Source organism: Pistacia vera, unplaced genomic scaffold, assembly GCF_008641045.1.
Source record: "Pistacia vera cultivar Batoury unplaced genomic scaffold, PisVer_v2 Contig365, whole genome shotgun sequence".
NCBI lineage: Eukaryota > Viridiplantae > Streptophyta > Magnoliopsida > Sapindales > Anacardiaceae > Pistacia > Pistacia vera.
The window spans coordinates 520,045-544,924 of NW_022196185.1; the positions used below are offsets into that span (position 1 = coordinate 520,045).

General features: G+C 32.7%; 1 pseudogene; it reads right to left on the reverse strand.

Annotated features, from left to right (window-relative positions):
* Nucleotides 1–12,234: 12,234 nt before the first annotated feature.
* LOC116140204 lies at nt 12,235–13,902 on the reverse strand (annotated as a pseudogene).
* Nucleotides 13,903–24,880: the final 10,978 nt, after the last annotated feature.

The following is a 24,880-nucleotide window of genomic DNA, read 5'->3' on the forward strand; positions in this document are numbered from 1 at the left end:
TATCAATAAACATTGATTTAACCTTTCTCACTATCCTAACATGATAACTTGTAATTAATCAGATAAAACTATTGTTGGATAGACAGAACCAATTACAAATTGATCAATACAAACTATTACTTTAAGTTATTAATAATGTATAATACAATAATATGTAATTTTGAGGAACTTTAACATTTCTAAATTTAGTTTGAGTTGCCCATATATATTCTTTAACCACTCCTTTTTGTTAAAGAAAGGTGAAATTTTAATAAATATGAGTGGAGTAACCAGTCATGTATGATCGAAGGAAAAATAATTGTACTACATTTCCTGACATGTAATTTTCATCTTTTAATGACAAAATTACTGCTTACTCATGGTCTCCTTCTCCACTCCAGTAATATACATACTTATATAGCCAAAATTCCTCTGACAATGTGACAAATCCATATGGGCTAAGCTCTGGACCGTAGGTAAATATAGATTGTGCACAACCAGAATGGATTGGGCAGGCTCAGAGTATTAGAATTTAGACATAAAGAAACACTTATACTGGATTTTTGAGAAACTTTTAACATTTCCAAATTGATTTTCAGTTGTCCATATATATTCCTACCTCATTGAATTTGAAAAACACATAAAGAGACAAATAAAACACTTACTATAAGAAAATTTTAGGAAATTTTCTACTCTATCTAACTGGTTCTTCCGGGTTCGAGTCACTGACACATAGTACTTCCATATTATTCTAATGACTTTTCACACATTAGGGTTGGAACCGGAGGCTGGTGGTTATCCTCGGTATTATTTACCAGCTCTTTCATAGAAATTCTGGCCTGGTCTTTGACTTTTGTGTGACGGTGTACTGAGAGCTGGCCAACAATCCAACCTAACTGTAACATCAAAACCAAAACATAAATGGACTAATGAGTAAGTAGTAGTGAAAACAGGAATTAGCTAATGAGATATGCAGAGCAGTACCTCAAATTCCAACAATCTTGCATAGAAGCGAAGCACTTGCCATTCAGACGCTTAGATTACTCACAAACAAGTTTCGTTCCTGGGCAGCCTCAGAGTAGTTTGCAATCCTCTCTCCCAAGTTCTGAAAGGCCTTGACAATCTCTTCTATCTCTTCTGGAGTAAGTGATCTCCCATTTTCAAGATTCTGAATATCAATCTTGTGAATTCAGAAATCTCATAATAATGTATAACGAGCAGCAAGATAGAAAAATGAAATAATACTAAAAAACATACTACAAACATATTTGCTAAACTCTTCATCTTTCAGTAAACAAGCTGCCTGGTATGAGGAAATATCCAAGATGGAAGAATTGTCTTCTACATCCAGCTTTTTGTTTATAAAATTTTTTTGTATTAAGAATATCATGGTGGAGAAAGATGAATATCAGTCAGGAGGGTAGGATTAGTGGTTAGAAATTCATATGAAGCTCCCATCAAGCAAACATATTCAAACAACCAAAGGTAAATTTCAAATTTTCAATCAATCCATACACAGTGTTGCTACTAACCACCCAATATATGTTTAAATTGTCACAAAAATATGTTTTATATATATATATAAGTAAGCAAGATATAACTCTTTATTAATAATGTTAAACTTATAACGTATTACAGAGATCTCAATTTTGTATAATTGTATCTCAAATAATGTAATCATGCATTATTGTGATTCCATATTTAATAATATGTAGGACCTTTACCACCTAAATCACACAGATCCGAGATCAGACAAAACAGAAGACATTCAGTTTGCATTGAGGAAAGCTTCATAACAATCGATGACTTACCAGAAAAATGACGGACGAACAAATAAGATCGGCGGCAAAGGAAAACGGCGAATTAGGGTTGCGATTTTGACTGTTTGGTGTGAGGCCCACGGGGAAAATAGGTTTTAATAAGAAGACCAATTTTGTAAATATTTAATCTTTCACGGGCAATATGGTCGTAAATGATCCAGGGCCATTTTGTAATTTTAAAATATCAAGGAAAGATCGAATTTGAAATCCCCATTTTTAATTTTAAGAATTACATGTTATACTATATATTAACACACAAAATGTTTAAAATCAAGAATCCCAATGTGTAATCTTCAAGTATATTTAATATAATAATGCAAATGTAAAGTCATTCAACCCATTTGTATATGCTCTTGTTACTGAATTTGTTATGCTATTTTGTTATGGAAGTTTATCTGGGCAGTTGAGGAAGTAAATTCTGAATATTTTGTTGGTTTGGTGGGAAAAAAAGAGTAATGAAAGAGGGTTTATCTTTATTAGAGTGATGTCTGATGCCTTGTATTATTGACTTGATTTCGTGTAATTGTATAAGGGTGTTTGATTATTTCGTCAAAGAAACTGTTTATAGTTTGGTTTTATATTTTATCTGGGTATATTTGCAACTATGAGTTTTCGTGCATTGATGTGTTTTGATTCATTTTTGCAAGATTTTTTGTTGGAACTTGGAAGTATAGAGTTACTAGTACTTTTATTAGTAGCTTTTTCTTTTCTTTTTAGTTTTAATCTGTTTGAGTAGACAAAAACAACCCCGTACTTGTGTAAACCAACACCCGTTAATAAGGGTGTTCAAAAGAACCGGTTGGAATCAGAACGGTGGGTACCCTGGGTTTGGTTCATGTTCTTACCCAAAACAGTCGTCAATGGGTAGGTTCGGTTCCAAATTTTTGGAACCGTACTATACGGTTCCGGTTTTAGTTCTATAATTAGAAACCAGAACTAGGAACCAGAACCGAGACTAATATAAATAAAATTAAAGATTAGGGAGGTTAATAAAAATTTTTGAGAAAAAGTAATGTGAATACATTTATATTTATATTTCATAACATTAAAGTAAGTTTGTTTGACTTTTGAGAATCTACCTTTACAAAGTAATGGAGTTTGTAATTTGAATTTATAATTGTAATTTTATTGTTGTTAACAAGTGCCAAGTGGGGGTATTTATAAGTTTTTAAGGGTTTTTTTGCCATTTTAAAAACTTTGGGGGGTTAGAATTTTACAGGGTACCCAAAACCGAAACCGAAATCGGAACCGGAACCGTTGTTATAAGTTTTGGTTCTGGGTATCTAGGAACCAGAACGTTTGTCCGGTTCTGGTTCCAAATTTCGGAAGAGTCAGTTTCAGTTCCTTAAAAAGTACAGGATACCCGAAACTGAACACCCCTACCTGTTAATATTAGATAAGTTGTAGGTTATAGAAGAGAGAGGGTGTTTCTGTATTTTGAACATGGTGCATCTTCCAGGATCATTGCTATTGTAATATTATTCTTTCTCCCGTTCCTAGCTAATTACTAGCTGGATGCATTTTTTATTTTTGTATAAGTTTAAATTACTTTTGTATTCTCATTCTCCAATTTGAATTAAACAAGTGATGGGACCTGGGGACTAAACAAAAGAAAGAGAATATTGAACATTTGAACTTGATTCGTTCTCCATAGCCATAAGATGATCTTCTTAGGGTGATACTTTTACTGATGGATGCTCTTATTGTACTCATATATATGCCACCAGTCCGATCCTTTGTAGGAACTATCCGTAATAATGAATTTGCAAAATATATTTGTTTTTCATAAAGAGATTCGTTATTCCTGATCCTGTTTCACTTTAATTGTTATTTGAACAAGTAAAAGTTATGTCTTGGTCCGAACTTAATTATTATTTGAACAAGTAAAAGTTATATCTTGGTTCGAGTGGAGATAGCATTTCTCTTTTGCAATAAATAGGCTTGGGTAGAGCTTATTCATCCCACTTGAACTATTTGAAATTGATAATTGATAAATAGGTTTGGGTAAAACTAATTCCTTCCCACCATAGCAACCTACCAATACAAATACAACTTCGATAACAATCTACAAATTGGCGATGTGGGACAAATACAACTTCGAAAACAAATTACTAAATTGGCGATGTAGGACGAATACAACTTTGATAACAACCTTCCAAAATTGGATATGTGCGACAAATACAACTTCGATAACCATAACAACCTACCAATACAAATACAATTTCATTAACAACCTACCAAATTGATGAAGTGAGACAAACACAACTTCAATAACAAAAACGTAGACAATGTGGGACTAGGGTCCAAACCCATCATCGCCCTTCAAACAACAAACTCATCATCAATGGTATAGGGTAGAACTCTTTTTCAAAAGCTAATTTAAAAGAGAAGGAAACCCAACCACATATCTTCACTATAACAATCTACCAAATTGACGATGTAGGACAAATACAACTTCTAACAATAGTAAAATGTTGCAAAATTAGAAATATTCGAAGCTTAAAAAACAAAACTTTTAGGGAGCGTTTGGTTAGGGGTTACATAGGATTACCGAGGTTATGACATCTTATATTACTTGATTACCACGTTTGGTTGTCAAATAATATAAGATTCTAGTAATCTTCTAATACCAATAGTAGTTACGGTTAGTAATATTGGAGGTAATATGATTACCTCTATTTTCTTAGGTATTGTAAGATTAATTGGTCATCATATTTTTGTTATAATTTTATTCTTTATTAATAAAAAATTTTAACAATAACGCCCTTGTTTTAAAATCAATTTGCATGAATCTAACTTTCATAATTTTACCCCAATTAATTAACTTTTTAGACAAAATTACCATTAAATTCAAAACAAAGTACAGCCCACCCAAGCCACCACCCCCACCCACTTGCCGCTGCCGACAACCACCGCCGGCCATCGGCAGCTAGCATCTGTGGCCATTAACAACCAACAACCAGATCAATGGATCTATTTATCTGGCCATTTTTAGGCTAGATTTGTCATGATCTGGCTAGATCTCTGGCCAATAATGGCCATATCGACACACAGAGGCCAATTCAGGCTTTCCGTGCACCATTTGGTTGCCAGCAGCCGACAGTTGTTGCTGGTGGCCAGTAGTGGCTGAGTTAGTGGGGGTGCACTGTTGTTTTTCCAAACTTTTATTATGAAGTTGTTTTTGCTAAGTTTTTAAATGTAGGGGAGTTATAAATAATCTAAATAATAATATTATATAATGATATTTAATTAAAGGAAAATTAAGTAATTTAAATAATATACTTACCAATCTATTCTTTCCAACCAAACATATTTATATAATATATTCACCAATTTATTCAAACCAATCAAACATATTTCCCTAAACATTCCCAGTAACTTTAAGGTAATCTTTTTTTTCTGTTAATATAACATTCCTCCGTAACAATATTCCCTGAACCAAACGCACTCTTATCGTAAAGCAATATTAAATTTATTTTTATTCTCCTAACTTTTTTACTTTTGTGATGGTCCATTATTATTTATATCGAACTTTTTGGATGGCATATAAAGCAATATTTAGTCTTTTTCTTTATGATCTACTATATTAAATAAAATAGCATCATCAAATCTATCACAATCAAACCTGCTACATTCGATATTCATTTACTAAAAAAAAAAAACCATCAATTAAATAAGATACTGTTATTCAAATTTACAATGAAAATATCACATTGTAGAAGTAACTTTTCAAGCCCTTTTAAGTAATTTAACACATGCATCTTGCTTTATAAAAAGGCTGCAAGATCAACAGTGGTCTTCCATCACTCCATGTTTTCCATCTCGACGTCGGGTTCATCCTTGGGCCAAGTAGAGTACAAATCATATGGGCCTAAAGACACTGCTTTTATGATCTCTGCTAGCTGTATTGTCTATTAACAGGAGGTTTTGGAAGACTTTTTCCCTTAGTGAGAGCCATACGATTCTTGTGATGCTCTCATCTTCACCATGATCATCACACAAATCTACGCATTCAATGGTTCTTTCACCAGTTGGCCGAGCCTTATTCTTCCATCTCTCCGTTGATTTTATTAACTTGATTTGTTTTGTAAATGAGTAGATTATCAACTGGGCCGAGCCCAACACCAAGCCCATGCCCTATCACATCTGGCACCTGAAATTGTTTGTTCATGTAAAAAAAACTCCTCAATATTTCAAGTTTTTAATTATATTAAATTCACTGAGTTTATAAAACTAAAATATTAACAAGGAAAATACTACACTTAGATTTTGCATACCGATTCCCCATTCTGGCTGATGTAGAGAGCGAATGGTCGGAATAAAAACTTCTCATGTCGCACTCCACATCAATTGGGATGGACAAGCGATATGCAAAATCGACAACTGTAGTATATCCTATTGAAAATAACTATAAAAATTTACGATTAAAGTGTTTTGTAATTCCAAGACTAAAAGGGGTGATAAATACTTTAGAAATTATAATATTTTGGGAAACAAGCAAATAATAGGTTCATTCAAAAAACTATATAGGGGAAATTTGACATTTCATTTTGAAAAACCAAAAAAACAAAATTTTAACTCACAAACGATACCGTTTCATGAAATTAGAATGAAAAAAAGAAACTGAGAGAACTTACTCCAATATTAATATCTCTAAACATTAGATCAATTTAATGCATCGAAATGAGTTTTCTCCTTAATGTATAAGAGAAGATAAAGTATTCAATATTACCCTTGTACCCAACCAAACTCCTATATAACCTACCACCATCACCCTTTGCTTCATTAACTCAAAGCAACTATCAAAGTCATCTCATCCGTACATGAATGTGTTATCAATAAACATTGATTTAACCTTTTCTCACTATCCTAACATGATAACTTGTAATTAATCAGAAAAATTAGTTGGATAGACGAACCAATTACAAATTGATCAATTACAAACTATTACTTTAAGATATTTAATAATGTATAATACAATATATATGTAATTTTTGAGGAACTTTTAACATTTTCTAAATTTAGTTTGAGTTGGCCATATATATTTTAACCATCCTTATTGTTAAAGAAAGGTGAAATTTTAATAAATATGAGTGGAGTAACCAGTCATGTATGATCGAAGGAAAAATAATTTGTACTACATTTCCTGACATGTAATTTTCATCTTTTAATTGACAAAATACTGCTTACTCATGCTTCTCTTCTCCACTCAGTAATATAAATACTTAATAGCCCAAAATTCCTCTTGACAATGTACAAATCCATATTGGGCTAAGCTCTGGACCGTAGGTAAAATCAGATTGTGCAACAACCAGAATGGATTGGGCAGGCTCAGAGTATTAGAATTTAGACATAAAGAAAAACTTATACTGGATTTTTGAGAAACTTTTAACATTTTCCAAATTGATTTTCAGTTGTCCATATTATTCCTACCTCATTGAATTTGAAAAACACATAAAGAGACAAATAAAACACTACTATAAGAAAATTTAGGAAATTTTCTACTCTATTAACTGGTTCTTCCGGGTTCGAGTCACTGACACATAGTACTTCCATATTATTCTAATGACTTTCAAACATTAGGGTTGGAACCGGAGGCTTGGTGGTTATCCTCGGTATTATTTACCAGCTCTTTCATAGAAATTCTGGCCTGGTCTTTGACTTTTGTGTGACGGTGTACTGAGAGCTGGCCAACAATCACACAACTGTACATCAAAACCAAACATAAATGAAATAAGAGTAAGATAGTAGTGAAAACAGGAATTTAGCTAATGAGATATGCCGAGCAGTACCTCAAATTTCCAACAATCTTGCATAGAAGCGAAGCACTTGCCATTCAGACGCTTTAGATTACTCACAAACAAGTTTCGTCCTGGGCAGCCTCAGAGTAGTTGCATCTTTCTTCCAAGTTCTGAAAGGCCTTGACAATCTCTTTCTTTCTGGAGTAAGGATCTCCCATTTTCAAGATTCTGAATATCACTCTGTGAATTCAGAAATCTCTATAATGTATAATCGAGCAGCAAGATAGAAAAATGAAATAATACTAAAAATCTAATACTACAAACATATTGCTAAACTCTCTCATCTTTCAGTAAAACAAGCTGCCTGGATATGAGGAAAATCCAAGATGGAAGAATTGTCTTTACATCCCGCTTTTTGTTTAAAAATTTTTTTGTATTAGAATCATCATGGTGGAGAAAGATGAATATCAGTCAGTGAGGGTAGGATTAGTGGTTAGAAATTCATATGAAGCTCCCATCAAGCAAACATATTCAAACAACCAAAGGTAAATTTCAAATTTTCAATCAATCCATTACACAGTGTTGCTACCTAACCACCAATATATGTTTAAATTGTCACAAAATAATTGTTTTATATATATATAAGTAAGCAAGATTATAACTCTTTATAATAATGTTAAACTTATAACGTATTACAGAGATCTCAATTTTATAATTGTATCTCAACTAATGTAATCATGCATATTATTGTGATTCCATATTTAATAAATATGTAGGACCTTTACCAAATAAATCACACAGATCCGAGAAGATCAAAACAGAAGACATTCAGTTTGCATTTGAGGAAAGCTTCATAACAATCGATGACTTACCAGAAAATGACGGACGACAAATAGATCGGCGGCGCAAAGGAAAACGGCGAATTAGGGTTGCGATTTTGACTGTTTGGTGTGAGGTCCCAGGGGAAAATAGGTTTATATAAGAAGACCAATTTTGTAAATATTTAATCTCACGGGCAATATGGTCAGTTAAATGATCCAGGGCAATTTTGTAATTTTAAAAATATCAAGGATAAGACGAATTTGAAATCCCATTTTAAATTAAGAATTACATGTTATACTATAATTAACACCACAATTGTTTAAAATCAAGAATCCAAATTGTTAATCTTCACGTATATATAATATAATAAAAATGTAAAGTCATTTCAAACCATTTGTATATGCTCTTGTTACCTGAATTGTTATGCTATTTTGTATGGAAGTTTATTGGGCAGTTGAGGAAGTAAATTCTGAACTATTTTGTTGGTTTGGTGGGAAAAAAGAAGTAATGAAAGAGGGGTTATCTTTATAGAGTGATGTCTGATGCCTTGTATTATCGACTTTGATTTCGTAATTGTATAAGGTGTTGATTATTTCGTCAAAGAAACTTGTTTTAGTTTGGTTTATATTTTTATCTGGGTATATTTGCAACTATGAGTTTTCGTGCAGTGATGTGTTTTGATTCATTTTTGCAAGATTTTTTGTGGAACTTGGAAGTAGTAGATTACATAGTACTTTTTTATGCTTTTTCTTTCTTTTTAGTTTTAATCTGTTTGAGTAGACAAAAACAAACTTGTGTAAACCAACACCGTTAATAAGGTGTTCAAAAGAACCGGTTGGAATCAGAACGGTGGGTACCCTGGGTTTGGTTCATGTTCTTACCAAAACCAGTCGTCAATGGGTAGGTTCTGGTTCCAAATTTTTGGAACCGTACTACGGTTCCGGTTTTAGTTCCTATAATTAGAAACCAGAATAGGAACCAAGAACCGAGACTAATATAAAATAAAATTAAAGATTGAGGAGGTTAATAAAAATTTTTGTAGAAAAAGTAATGTGAATACATTTATATTTATATTTCATAACATTTTTAAGTAAGTTTGTTTGACTTTTGAGAATACCTTTACAAAGTAATGGAGTTTGTAATTTTGAATTTATAATTGTAATTTTATGTTGTTAACAAGTGCCAAGTGGGGGTATTTATAAGTTTTTAAGGGTTTTTTTGCCATTTTAAAAACTTTTGGGGGGTTAGAATTTTACAGGGTACCCAAAACCGAAACCGAAAACGGAACCGGAACCGTTGTTATAAGTTTGGTTCTGGGTATCTGGAACCAGAAACGTTTGTTCCGGTTCTGGTTCCAAATTTCAAGGAACCGTCAGTTTCAGTCCTTAAAAAAGTACAGGATACCCGAAACTGAACACCCCTACCTGTTAATATTAGATAAGTTGTAGGTTATAGAAGAGAGAAGGGTGTGTTCTGTATTTGAACATTGTGCATCTCTCCAGGATATCTATGCTATACTAAAATAATATCTTTCCTCCTTCGTGCACCATCCAAATCTGCTCTCTCCTTAACGTTAGATCAATTTAATAAGCTTGAAAAACAAAACTTTTACCGTAAAAATAAATTTAATAATTTTTTTATTCTTTTTACTTTTGTGATGGTCCATTATTATTTTGTATGGAACTTTTGTTGGATGGCATATAAAGCAATATTTCAGTCTTTTTCTTCATGATCTCACTATATAAAATTAAATAATCAAATGAAAAAATAGCATCATTAAATCTAGAGTAAACGACATCTTCCCACCCAAAGTTTGGCAAAATCCATTGGTACCCTGATTTCATTTATTCCAAATTCTCACCCTGAAATTACGGAAAATTAGCAGATGGTTGCCTCTAAGAGTGCTTCGACCACATTAGTAGACGTGTCCTGACATTTTCATTTTTTGGCAATTCTTCCACCAAAAATCACCCTTGTCACTACTATTCGAGCCCCATCTCCTCTCTACAAAGAGTTTACCCTTACAAACCGTCATCACTCGCCGATTGTCGGCCGCGACATCATGTCATGTCATTGTTTGCCGATTTTCGGTCGTTTTGAGCAGCAACAACCCCACACCACCACCGTTTGACTCGCGCATCCTCCCTACAAAACTGCTAACCTTCCTAGCCATGACAACTTACTGTTTGCCGTACACACCAAAAAGTGTGATGACACGAACTTCTCGACCGACAAACAACAACTAAACGGTTGGTGGGGACATAGAGGTTTGTAGAGTTGGAGACAGTGGTTGCACTGGTGGTTTTCAAATGGATTTTTGCAGCCAGAATCGACTGAAACTCGACGAAGAAAAGTGAAACCCTAAACTAATGGCATTGGCGATCGGAGGGGCCAATGAGCCGAGAACTAGAGGGGTTTTGGATGAAGGACTATGAGGAAGGTGATGGAGGTGACCAGGGGGTTCAACGCCGTCGAAAATAGCCCAATCAGACAAAAAACCGAGAGATGCGCAGTCACGAGGGTGTCATTGAATAATTTGAAAATAAAATGGTTAATTTTATAATTCTACTAATTTAAGAGTTAAAAAGAAATTTATTAATTTATTTGTTAACGGCATTATGGTAATTACATCTTTTTAACCTAAAAATTGCTAACAAACCTCATATAGGAATATGTCGTTTACTCTTAAATCTATCTAATCAAACTGCTATTTTCATGTTATTATTTAAAAAAAGCAAAAAAAAAAAAAAAAAAGCAAGCCCTCCATTACATAAGATACTTTATTTAAATTTACAATGAAATATCACACATTGTAGAAGTAGCATTTCAAAGTCGTTTAAGTAATTTACATGCATCTTGCTTTATAAAAGTATGCAAGATCAACGGTGGTCCTCAATGTTTCCCATCTCGACGTCAGGTTCATCCTGGGCCAAGTCGAGTATAAATCATATGGGCCTAAAGACAGCGTCTTTATGATTTTCTGCAGGCTGTATTGTCTATTAATATGAGGTTTTGGAAGACTTTTTCCCTTAGTGAAAGCCGCCCGATTATTGTGATTGGCCTCATCCCCCACATGATGATCATCACAAATCACGCATCTCAATGGTTCCTTTCACCAGTCGGGCCGACCTTCTTCTTCATCTTCTCCGTTGATTTTGTTGACTTTGACTTGTTTTGTAATTGAGTAGATTATCAACTGGGCCGAGCCCAACACAACGCCTAGGCATTGGGCACCTGAAATTGTTTGTGATGTCAAAAATTTCCTAATATTTCAAGTATAATTTCACTGAGTTTGCAAAATTAAATATCGAAAATAACTATAAAATTTTTCGATTAGGGTGCTTTGCAATTTTCAAGACTAAAAGGGGGGGTACAGGTAGCAATAGATTCATTAAAAGCTATTATAGGGGTAATTTTGACATTTCACCGTTTAAATGAATCAAAAGAAAATGTTTTTAAATTATGGGGTAATTAATTATGACATTTTACTAATTAAAACGACGCCATTTCATAAACAGGGGACTGTGAAAAAGGAAGTTGAGTGAACTTACTCCAATAAAATGTCTCTAACAAGAATTTCACCGTTTAAATGAACCCAAAAGAAAATGTTTTTAAATTACGGGTATTAATTTAGACATTTTACTATTTAAAACGACGCCGTTTCATATACAGGGAGACTGTACAAAGGACGTTGACTGACCTTACTCCAATATAAATGTTCCAACAAGAGCTTATGGGGTAATTTTGACATTTCACCGTTTAAATGAATCAAAAGAAAAGTTTTCAAAATATTGGGTAATTAATTTTGACATTTTACAATTCAAAACGACGCCGTTCTAAATATAGAGACTGTGAAAAAGGAAATAAGTGAACTATATCCAATATAAATGTCTAACAAGAACTGAATAAACTGACCAAACACCAGCATTGAGAAACAGGAAAAACGAGAGCAAAAATGGCATGTATTCAACACTCTGGTCTTTATAACTGTTCTCTGCAGTAGTCAGATATCCAATTCAACCAATAATTAATCGAGCAATTACAACTTCAATTCAATTGATTATTGAAGGTGAAGAAAGGAAACTTACCATTACTGATAGAGGGTGAGCATACATGCCAATGGTTAATGCAGAACACAAATTCCCACAAAGGTTAGCCTAGATTTCCATGGAGAAATACAAGAGTTACTGCAATACACTGCTCCAAGAAACCCAAAGTCTAATATCGCCACAATTTCGCTGTCTAATCAATAATACGATAAATCACAAGAATGAATCAGTGTATATACATAAAAAAGAATCTCGTTAATCATGATCCATGTTTAAAACTCGAACTGGACCATCGGTCCGATCAATCCACCTAAACCCTAAACCGTTTTAGTTATTGGACGGAATTGACCAACGGTTGAATCAGCAAAACAGTATCAGACCGCGGTTCAACCGTTAGGTTAGATAAAGAACACCCATCCATTAATTATTATTATTTACTTTTAAAATTTTATTATATCATACGACATCCGACTTGGGTCGAATACACGGACTGTTCATGATCAAAGCGGTCTGAGACAAAAACATTGATCATGACAACCATTATATAAAAGACAATCAATATGCTCTTAAATAACGATAATTTATTAAATAAATATATACAAATTACATGATAAGTCTATTCTATTTAAGATGCAGCACTTAAAATTAAGTGCTTATATATATATATATACGTAAGATGCAGCACTTAAAATTAAGTGCTTATATAGAACTTAAAACTTGTACTAGTGATCTTTCTCCATCATAAAAATGTGCGGTCGATGTTTCAAGAAAACAAAGTAGATAAAACAAAAATTAACATCAAAATCACCTTCTTATCTTTGGGAGCAAAGATAAGGAAAAGAATGACGTAGATGAATTGTAAGACGGCTCCTGCTCCATTGACAGTCACAACAAGCAAACCACCTGGCTTCATAAGTCCATAGAAAGTCCACAAACTTGTGCTTAGTAGAGTAGTTATATATGGGTCTCCCCTGTAGTTCTCTGTAGATTTCTTCTTCACCACTCGCAAAAAGGTTTGACTGAACGTATAAGATTTAACACCATGTAAATACGATACTACGCAAGAACATTTCAAACCGACAAGATGAAAGTCTACAGATTTATAGTTTAAGTCAGTCCAAAGGTTTAACTAAAGTATTAAGAGAAAGACAAATAAGAGGAGACTAGGTTATCGATCTATTAGCCTTGTGTTTTTGCTCCTATCTCAGGGCTGTCCTGACTTAGTATGGTCCCTTTTTTATCATCTCTCTGTACATTCTTTCTCACTTTTAAATGATAAAAAATAAAAAAAAATAAAAACAAAATGTATAAAGAGAAAGCTCACTTACATGGGAGAAGCAAAAACCAGTATAGAAATGATATTGCCTGCAAATAAATCAAGATAAAAGACATGAACAAACAAATTACTGTACAAAAGAGCTTAAAGAAAAAGCACTTATGAGAACTAACCAATAATGCCAATGAAGAAGCTCAAGCTAGCCATGGAGAAGAGAAGAGAAGAGAAGAGAAGAGAAGAAAAAAAGAAAGAGATTATAATGATAGAGATACTGATAATAAAGCAAGGACGTGATTGATAGCAGAATATATGTGGTGGTTGATGGACATATATAATAATTCTTCTGTGCACATCAGTGGCTAGAGGCTTGCCACGTTTACGTTACGTAAATTTGTATGTATTCACCATGATGGCATGTTGGGTGGACCGACCGGCGACCACAGACCACTGCTTTTTCGCTTTCGAAAAGCACTTTTGGGATTCAGTCTTGTCATTGTTCGTTGAATTAGAATCAAAGGTAGGTACCTAAATTTTGCTGGTAATAAACTAATAATATTTCTTCCTCAAAATATCTTCCTAACTTCCAGTTTTTTCCATTTAAGTTCACATATCCATCAACATCGATCGGACAGATAAAGATAAATGCATGTATTTAGAAACAGTATAAACTTAACTGTTTCTCCTCCCATCTTGTTAGCGTGTGATTTTTTTATTAAACTCGAAGAAGTCAGGAGTCCAGAAAGATATAATTCAACCTAGAATCAGTTTAACGAAATATTTATTCGATCCAGTATAATCTCGTTAAGATATAACTTGATCTAGCATTAGTTAGTTGTAACCAACTCTGACAATTGTTCGACAAATCATAGATAGACTCAAATTTCAGATATTTCAAAAGAGATCCAGTCAACAACAATTATAGGGTGATCATAGCTTACAATCACAAAAATATCAGTTACAATTTGAATTTGATTGCAATCCCGATAATTTCTCTCTTTCCTTTATTACAAACTTGTATAAATACACCTTTTGACTATGAGAAAATAGTTAGTAATTTTTATTTTACAATTGATATACATTGTAAGCTCTCACAACAATAAAAGAACAATAGACATAGACTCATGTTTTAACTTGCCGAACTACTTTAAAAACTATTTTGTGTCTTTCATATTATAACGCATTCATATTTATTATTTTGCTGATTTTACTTAGTCACATACATAACGATTCCAATTCCACTAAGGTAAATCGAATCACTCATATTTGTCCAAATTTTCGTATTAACAGATCTTATACAAATATCATACCAGAGAGCAAAACCATACCGAGATCTGTAGATCATCAAGCAGTCCTATCAAGGCAGATGATACAGAGCTATCAGTGCTAATCAAAGGTGATATTATCTTAATCAGCCAACAAAGTTGAATATATTGATTATATTTCATTATTGGCTCAATCCTATATATTGATGCCACGAGCCACTTTGGTGTTTTCATGGTAGCTTTTTGACCTAGAGTTGAATTAAAATGGATATTTAATTGTGAAGAATGAACATCACTAGGGTTTTGCTTGCATCCTCTTGACCTAAAATCAAGAGATTCTTCATATAAGACCAAACAAGATTAGGTGGCTGTGTTGAACTTTATTAATCCTATTAACATCTATGAGTAAAGCCTACAAGTACTGGATTAGTTATAAGTTATGACTAATAATTTAGTAATATATATATTAGTATGCCGACACTCATCATGTCCAAACTTGAGTAGAACTCATCTCCAAAAGTTAACTCAAAATAGGAGGGAATATATATATATATATATACCATAATCTACTAAATTGACGATGTATGACAAATTCAACTTCTAATACTATATAACCTTGAAAAGAAAGTATAACTTTTTAAATGGATTCTAAACTACATGAAACCCTAATAGAACATGCATCATTTGGCTATAAATATTCAAGATTCTAATGAATAAAGAAGAATGATACTTCCTTTAATACAAAGACAAGCTATATACTTCACTTCTTATAAAAAAAAAAATATATCTTCAAAAATTCTTTTATGTCTTTCCATCAAAAAGCCGAATTTCTTTCATGACAACGTCATTCCTTGCTAATATATATATTAACAAAAATAGAGTTGAGTATATAGATATTATGTAATATTAAATAAATTGTGGATTTATTAAATATGTCCCGTACGTTTAAAGTAGAGAAATTCCCCCTATATAAATATTTATTAATTTTAAGACTTTACGACTTTTTTCCACCAAAATAATGGCTTAATGATATTTTTCCACTCACAAACTTTTAAAATAAAACTTTATTATCCAAATTTATATTCTGACAGCGAATAGAGAACAAACTCGATCCAAACTATTGGGGCTTTTGAAGAGGGGAGACCAATAAGTCTTTTGGTGATAGAAGGTTGATTGGAATTTGACTTGGGAGGGGTAACAACACAAACCCTAATTGCTCAATTACTGGCGATTGGCGGGGTCGGCTGGAGTAGGGTTTGAGAGGTTTTGATGATTAATAATCGGGGAAGAGAATGGTGATGGTGTGAGGTCGCAACGATGCCGAAATCGGAAACGGAATATAAATTTAGGTAATAAAGTGATATTTTAAAGTTTGTGGGTAGAAAAGTGTCATTAAGCAAGGTTTTATTTAAAATACTGATTTAACCATAAAGTCATGTAACTTAATATAATTGCTCTTAATGAAAACAAAAAGATTATCCGACCTTTTTTTTTAATCTAACTGTCTCTCCTCTCATCTTGTTGTGCATGATTTTTCTATTAAACTCGGAGAAGTTAGAAGCTTACGAGTATATAGTTCGACCCAGAATCAGTTTGACTAAACGCTTATCCGACCCAGCATAAGCTCATCGAGATATAACTCGACCTAGCATCAGCTACTCGCGACCAACTCTGGCAATTATTCGACAAATTACAGATAAGCTCAAATCTCAGATATTTCGAAAGAGATGAGGTCAACAGCAATTATAGGGCGATCTTAGTACACAATCACAAGAATATTGGAGTTACAATTTGAATTTGATTGTAATCCCAATAATTCATCTCTTTCCTTTAGTACAAACTTGTATAAATACGTCTTCTGACTATGAGAAAAGGGTAATGGACGTAGGCTCAAGTTTGAACTTGCCGAACTACTTTAAAAACTCATTTGTGCCTTTCGCATTATAACGCATTCATATTCATTATTTTGCTGATTTTAATTAGTCACACACACATTGATTCCGATTCTATCAAGATCAATCGAATCACTCAGGGTTTGTGCGAATTTTCGTATCAACACATCTTATACAAATATCATACCAGAGAGTAAAACTATACCTGGTTCTGTAGATCATCAAGCATTTTTATCAAGGCAGATGATACATAACTATCAGTACTAATCAAAGGTGATAACATCTTTATCAGCCAACAAAGTTGAATATATTGATTATACTTCATTGTTGGCTCAATCCTATATATTGATGCCACGAGGCATTTTGGGTGCTTTCATGATAGCTTTTTGACCTAGAGTTGATTTAAAATGGATATTTAATTATGAAGAATGAACATCACTAGGGTTTTGCTTGTATATGTCCTGTTGATCTAAAATCAAGACTTTCTTCATATAAGACCAAACAAGATTAGGTGGCTGTGTTGAACTTTATTAATCCTTTTATCATCTATGAGTAAAGCTACAAGTGGATTAGTTATAAGTTTTGACTAATGATTTATATGTATTAGTATGCCGACACCCAGGTTCAAATTTAAATAGAATTCACTTTCAAAAGATAGCCCAAAAAAGCAAAGAGTCCAACACATATATACACCATAACAGTTCACCAAATTGATGATATAAGATAAATTCAACTTCTAAAATTAACCTTGAAAAGAACGTATAACTTTCAAAATGGATTCTAGACAAGGTATTTACTACAAGAAACCCTAATAGAACATACATCATTTGGCAATAAATATTCAAGATTCTTATGAATAAAGAAGAATGATACTTCCTTTAACTTGTAAACATACAAGCTATATATGTATTTCACTTCTTTTCTACTAATATCTTCAAAAATTCTTTTATTTTTTTCCATCAGAAAGCCGAAAATTTTTCATGACAACATCATCGCTCGCTAATAATAGTAATAAAAAATAAATAAAAAAGATGTTGTGTAATATTAAATGAAGTTATTGATTTGTTAAATATGTCCGATATATTTAAAATAGAGAAATTCCTATATATAAATATTCACTAACTTTAATTTCTAAAATGTCAAGTTTAAAATACAAATAATAACCATAAAATCATGTGACTTAATATAATTTCCCTTAATGAAAAACAACAAAGATAAAAATAGTTAAAATTCACTAAACTACTGCGTCTAACTCTAGCCTGCTTTAATAAGGCTGTCAAATACTAAACTAAACTATCGAGTTTAGTATAGTCTAGTGTTATATGATAGAGAATATATCTTTTGTTAAATTTTAAGGGTATAATTGGTAACTTATGTTTAAATATGTCTTTTAAATAAAATCTTTCATGGGAAATTAGAATTATTGGATATATGTCCATTTAAAATATCGGTAATGTAGTAAAATATATCGTTAAATTAAGTTCATATTTACAAATTTGCCCACAATTGGGTGCAAGACATTAAAGCCCATTTAAGTAAAAATCCAAATCCAAGCCCAAATAAAAAATACCGAACTTTGGATCTCTGAAGCTGAACTCAAGTCTTGGAATTCCCAAAACTCATTCCCACATCACCGAAACCCCTGTGCTTCAACCAAGGACGTTTAAAAAGTAATATTTCTCTCAATTTTAATACCTTTTTTTGGTTGTTTTTACTTGTTTTGACCGGGTCAAGGCCTAGTCCAGGTCTTACAACATTGCTTTTAACACTAAAAAAGAAGATATAACTTTCTAAATAGATTGAAAACAAGTTATTTACAACAAGAAACCTAATAGAACATACATCATTTGGCTATAAATATTCATAGGGGCGGATCTAGAAATTTCTATTAGAGTGGGCCAAAATAAAAATTAATTACACATTAATATTTTTGTCTATTAATTTTTCTGTTAGGGTAGACCAAAATTCAGAAATTATATATATTAATATTTTTTTAAAAAAAATTGAGGGTGGGCCATGACCAGAGTAGCATGATAGCATCCGCCCCTGAATATTCAAGATTCTTATGAATAAAGAAGAATGATACTTCCTTTAACTTGTAAACATACAAGCTATATACTTCAATTCTTCTCTACTAATATCTTGAAAAATTCTTTTATTAGACTGTCAAATACTAGACTATCGAATTTAGTATAGTTTAGTGTATACATGGCAAAACGAGAGGTCCAGGTGGGCACAAGTTGGGTCCAATGGGTATGGGCCCAAAATGGCTGATTTCCAATCAGTAAAAAAATTAGACCCGTACCCTATCTTACACGGGTACGGGTGGACTTGCGTGTACCATGACTGTTCACAACAATTTTCGTTTGTTACAATCACATCCCCACAATTTCCTTTAAATTAATATTCCTCACTTATTGATTAACTAAATAATTTCCAACTCACATCTTCAAAATTCTTTCTCATTTAATTATCATCATCATCATCATCATATATATATATTCAAAATTTGGTTTTGAAGGAATCAAAAATCTGGGTTAAACTGTCAGTTTTGACACATGTTTAGAAATTTGCACTTCCTCCCCTGTATGTGATTTTCAAATATTATGTCATATATGCATGATTTACAAGCTAATATGTAATATGTTTTTAATTTAAATGTTACTTGAAATTATGTATGAGAAAATTGTGGCCTTAAAGCCACCTTACGAAGTATCCATTCGCCTCATATTTGTAAGATGGATCCATGGAGAATCATGCATATCATACTATAACAAGTATAGTGATAGTTTAAAAAAAAAAATTAAATCAGATTGAAATAAGTAAGGTAGAACATGTTACCTTAAGCCTTTAGCAACCTTGGGGACTCCTAATTTCAAGAGAAATTAAGCAAAACAGTATCCACACCAAGGAAAGAAGAAATTTGGCCAAGAGAAATTTAGGGTTCTTAGAGATTTTTGAACTCTACACAAAAATTGATATATCATTTTCTTTATATAGGAATCCTTGTAAACAGTTCAATAATTGTTTTGGACTTCCTTAAACAATTCCATAATTGTTATGGAGTTGTTAAACTTCTTTAAATTATAACATTGGATTAACATTTAATCACAATTAACAATTTAACTCTTAAATTGTTTACATAACAATTTAACCCTTAAATTGTTTATATGTTTACAATTACAACCCCTTATAAAAACCAATTTAATATAAAGAAAATGATTAATATAAATAACTTTATTACCCTTGGTAGGTGCTAGCCAACCTTGGATAATCAACTCTCTTTGGCTATTTCTCAATTCTCCTTAGTTTTTATGTGTGACCTCTTAGGTTCACTGTGGCCTAACTGTGAACCCAATATCACAGTCTATTTCAGTATGTTTTGTCATAAGTCTTTATGAACAAAACTCTCACTGATTATGGTAGGCATCTAGCAATGCTCCATAACCCCTAAGTCACAATGAAGATATACTCCAACAAACCTTTTACAATCATACACGTTGTATAATCAAATCCTTCCATTGTCTAATCCCAAATAAGAATGGATTCATGGTATGTCAAAATCCTTATCTTAATTTTAATTCAATACATATGGAACGTGTCACTATGAAACAACCTTTCATGTAACATTTTGTATACCCCGGCCGGAGATTTCCCTTTTCCAATGTATCTTGACATTTGTCTAAGAACTTGATATCAATTTATACCAAGTCAACGGATCCCATCTTCACTATCACTTGTCCTCACACATAAATAACATATGGCCAAATCGGCTTATTAACACATGACATGATTAGCCTTGTGTTTATACACCATATAAACCATATGCGTTTATACATAATCCAATCGTGATATCTCAGGTATAAGGATTAATAATACACTAGTATGATCTTATGATAAATCATTGACTACATTTTAAATGTCCATATGATTCATCATAAATGGCCATATTCGATAAACTGTTCACTAACCACGTATCCATGCTAATGCCCTAGTGATATAACTTTTATAATCACCCATACTAATACCATCACATGATATTCTACGGAGGCATTCAGCATGCCTACTATGTAATATTATTGCCCAATTAATATTACCTATGTAGGGAATACTTTGATGATTTTGATCTTCTAAAGATTTGTATCATCCGGACATTTCACATGTAATACATATATATAAATGAAGCAATAAATCACATATGAAATAAGAACACTTTCTTCTATTGATAAGATAAAATGTATATATAAAATATATACATTAATATATGCATACAAAACATACTGCCTTGGAACTGACGACACGATTGGTTCCTAGGGCATACACTAACAATATTCAGTTAAAGACGTTGCACATGCGTATTGAGAAAGACTTAGCCCGAGCAATGTAGTATTCTGCTACGCATGAGTGTTCTGCCTGAGTAATGCAGGATTTTGCTAGGTATGAGTGTTCTGCCCAAGCAATGCATGATTCCGTTAGGCATGAGTGTTCTGCCTAAGCGATGTAGGATTCCGCTAGGCATGAGTGTTTTGCCTGAGTGATGCAGGATTCTGCTAAGCAAGATGAATTCTAGTAGCTCTACTTGTGCAATGTTAGATCTTGCTAGGTATGATAGATTTATCCCTAGATACTAGTTGTAGTGAGAATGTTTTTAACATCATAATTGAGATTAGTATTCAGTTCACAGTATTCAAAAAACAACCATTACATGGTTAGAGATTTAGTTCATAAGCATTGCTCAAATAATTGTAGGATATATAGAAATTCTTGAGTGTTTAGTTGCATGTTTTAGTATTTTGAAGAGTGCATGACATTGATTGAGCATAGTTTCGTTTCTTAGAAATCTGTGATTGTTATTTACATGCTTTAATTATGTTTTGACAAATGTTTTATGCCAATCCCCCGTTCACTGAGTATTCCAGCTCACCCCTTTTTAGAGTGTTTTTTCCCCAGGTTCACAAGAAGAGTTGTGTCAAGGAGTGATCTCTCTTGAGGATGGGCCCACATGTCATCAACTCATCATGTGTGTACAAACATCATGCTTGTTTCTGCTATCGAATTATGTTCTATTTCATATGTTTATCTCTTGTGTTGATTGTAAAAGATACGAAAACTTGATGCCTCACGTTTTTCGGATTTTATAAAATGAATGTGATATATTTTTAGATTTTCAAATATGTATATATTATATGTTATGTTTTTCATGATGAAAACAAGAGAATGTTTTACAAAAAGTACATTCAGAATATAGTTTTTTTCATATTTCCACATGGCATGTCTCAGTCACCTGAGTCTCAAGAGTGCATACTGAAGCTTGTGGGATAAGGAGGGTTGGGGCGAGTTGTGTCAGATTATCTAAGATAATCAACAATCATGTACAGTAGTAAAGGATAATAATATCTGAATCCAAGCTCCATCCTTGTAAGATTATGATCACTCATAGGGGCCGTTTGGATTGAAAGTATATAAGATAACGGGGGTAATCTTTGTTTATTTTACAAGATTCCGGTGTTTGGTTTTTAAGTAATAAAATATTACGATAATCTTTTATTGCAAATAGTGTTTACTGTTGGTAATGTGGGGGTAATCTTATTATCTTGTTAAGGGGTGTTATTAAAACATTACCGGGATAATATGTTTTTTCTACCAATTTTGCCCTTAATTAAAAACCATTTTGGACACAATCGCCCTTAAATGTCTACCAAATAACAATTACCCAACCCCCTACATTTGAGAAATTAGCTAAAACTCCCCAACCAATTTTTTTTTAAAAGTTAACAAAATACCCCCAGTCACCAAAGACCACCGCCGGCGTTAGTTGCCGTAATGGTGCACAACCAGCGTGATCTGGTTGGTCAAAAACTTGTTGTTGATTTTCGCAAGTGTGTGAAATCGTGCAAGTAATAAAGTGTATAAATACGGATATCGAACCCAAGGGAATTACTAATACCAAGTATCACACTAACCTATCTTATTACTATTTGATTAATTAGATTTTTAGAATGATTCAATGAGAAATAAAACAACTTAGAAACAAAACAAAAACAGACTTTTATTAACACTTTAGTAGGAAATCAATATGACTAAACCTAGGAGATAGATTTCACACCAATTTAATCCTATGCATTGACAATTATCGTTAACCCAATTAAGTTTATTCTAAAGACCAAACTCCCTGATATTTCACTAACTTTCTCTCGAACAATTAACAAATTAACTCCTAATTACTAACCCGAATTATCTCTAATCAGATTTAAGCAATTGGAGATCATTAAGTTCTATGGAATTTACCAGAGCCTCACAGATCGCGATAACCTATCTCTAGTGTTTGCTCAATCTATGGTTTTATTACCTTAGACTAATTAGGTTTCATCTCTCGATCTCAACCTAACCCATAAAATCATTCAACTCTAGGGCCCTTAAGAATTGAAAGCTTTAAGCACAATAATTAAAATACAACAAACTTAATAAAAATTAGCAACAAATAATTCAATGCATATCATAAAATTAGGCTACATCTTTGCCCATAAAAGAAAATTAGTTCATACTTTCAGTAATAAAATCATTGTATTCAAACATGAGAATAAGAAAGAGTAGAAAAACTTCTCTAATTGATGACTCAAAATTGCAGGAATTCAATCTCCAAAGAGCGCTGAACTTCTCTCCTTTCTCTCCTTAAAAATCAGCTAAAGACATCTATTATACTCCGGGTTTTAGGGTTATGATTCCTACTATTCTAATCACTTAAAACTCTTAAAATAGGAAATACACGTCATAAATTTAATGTAAAAAAGTCCAGAATCGTAGTTGTGCCGCGGCACTATGCCTAGGCATAGTTGATTCTGCCCCAGAACTCGAAATTTGACAAGATGGTGGTTTTTGAGTCATAAAGTTCGAATCTTGCCAAGTGGTAAAAATAGATTGTAGCCCTTTGAATCAGCTTTCCAACGGTTTAAGAATCATTTCAATCCAAAATCTACAGCTCAAGTTATTGTCAAATTACTGTCACATGTAAAAAACTGGAGCTTTTTCCAGGATTTTCACTTTAACTTCAAATCGCCCTAACTTCTTTGTTTCAGCTCCGAATCACGAACCATTTGATTCTTTTCATCCCACATTCCATCGTCGATATAACCTTCATCTGAATATCATCTTTAAGAACCTGAAAACACTCAAAACATACATGTGATCATAAAAGACATTTATGAAATAATTAAGTTAAATTTCACAAATTAAACACATTTTTCCACAAATAATCCAATTGAACACTAACAAAATATGTATTTTCAAGCTTTTATCACAACCCAACCAGCTCTTGCTAGTCTAGCAAATTAAGCGATAAAAGTTCTTAAAGCTTGAAAATAAAACAAACAATGAAAAACTATATCTAAACTATCCTAAGTCACTTTCGTAGATGTCACGGTTGCATTTAGCATAGCAACAAGCCTTTAAACCCCTAGGTGGCGTAATTGGACGAGTGTGAGTCTTGTGAGGGTTTCCAGCGATGATACCCACAAACATCTAAACTAACCTCACATAGACTCAAAACTAAAGACTCAAACAAACATTTTAGGATCCATACATATAATTGTCTCAAAAAATAGTGTCAATGTGAACAAATTGAATAATTAACAACACGCAAATGCAAAGAATAAGTGAATTTCAACTATACTTTTGTAGACCCTCTCATAACATTCACAAATCCAAAAACCCAGATGATTTTATGCATAGCTTTTATAGGCAAAGTAAGAAAATAAAACAAATGTACAATCAAACTCCATAGGCTCACTTTTCAAACCACTCTCCACTAATGTAGAATCAATCACTACCTCGGATCATTAGGTCTTCATCATGGTTGTAACGTTAGGCTAGGGTAATGGTTTATGAAAGAACGGAAAGGAATTTTTAACACAAATGTAAGAGACTTAATATTTATGTAAATGACCATGAACAATCTCTTTCTTGCTTCTCTTTCATCACCCTTTACCCTCACATTGATTGAACTCTTCCTTCCAACATTAGCACAAACTCTCCTGTAATGT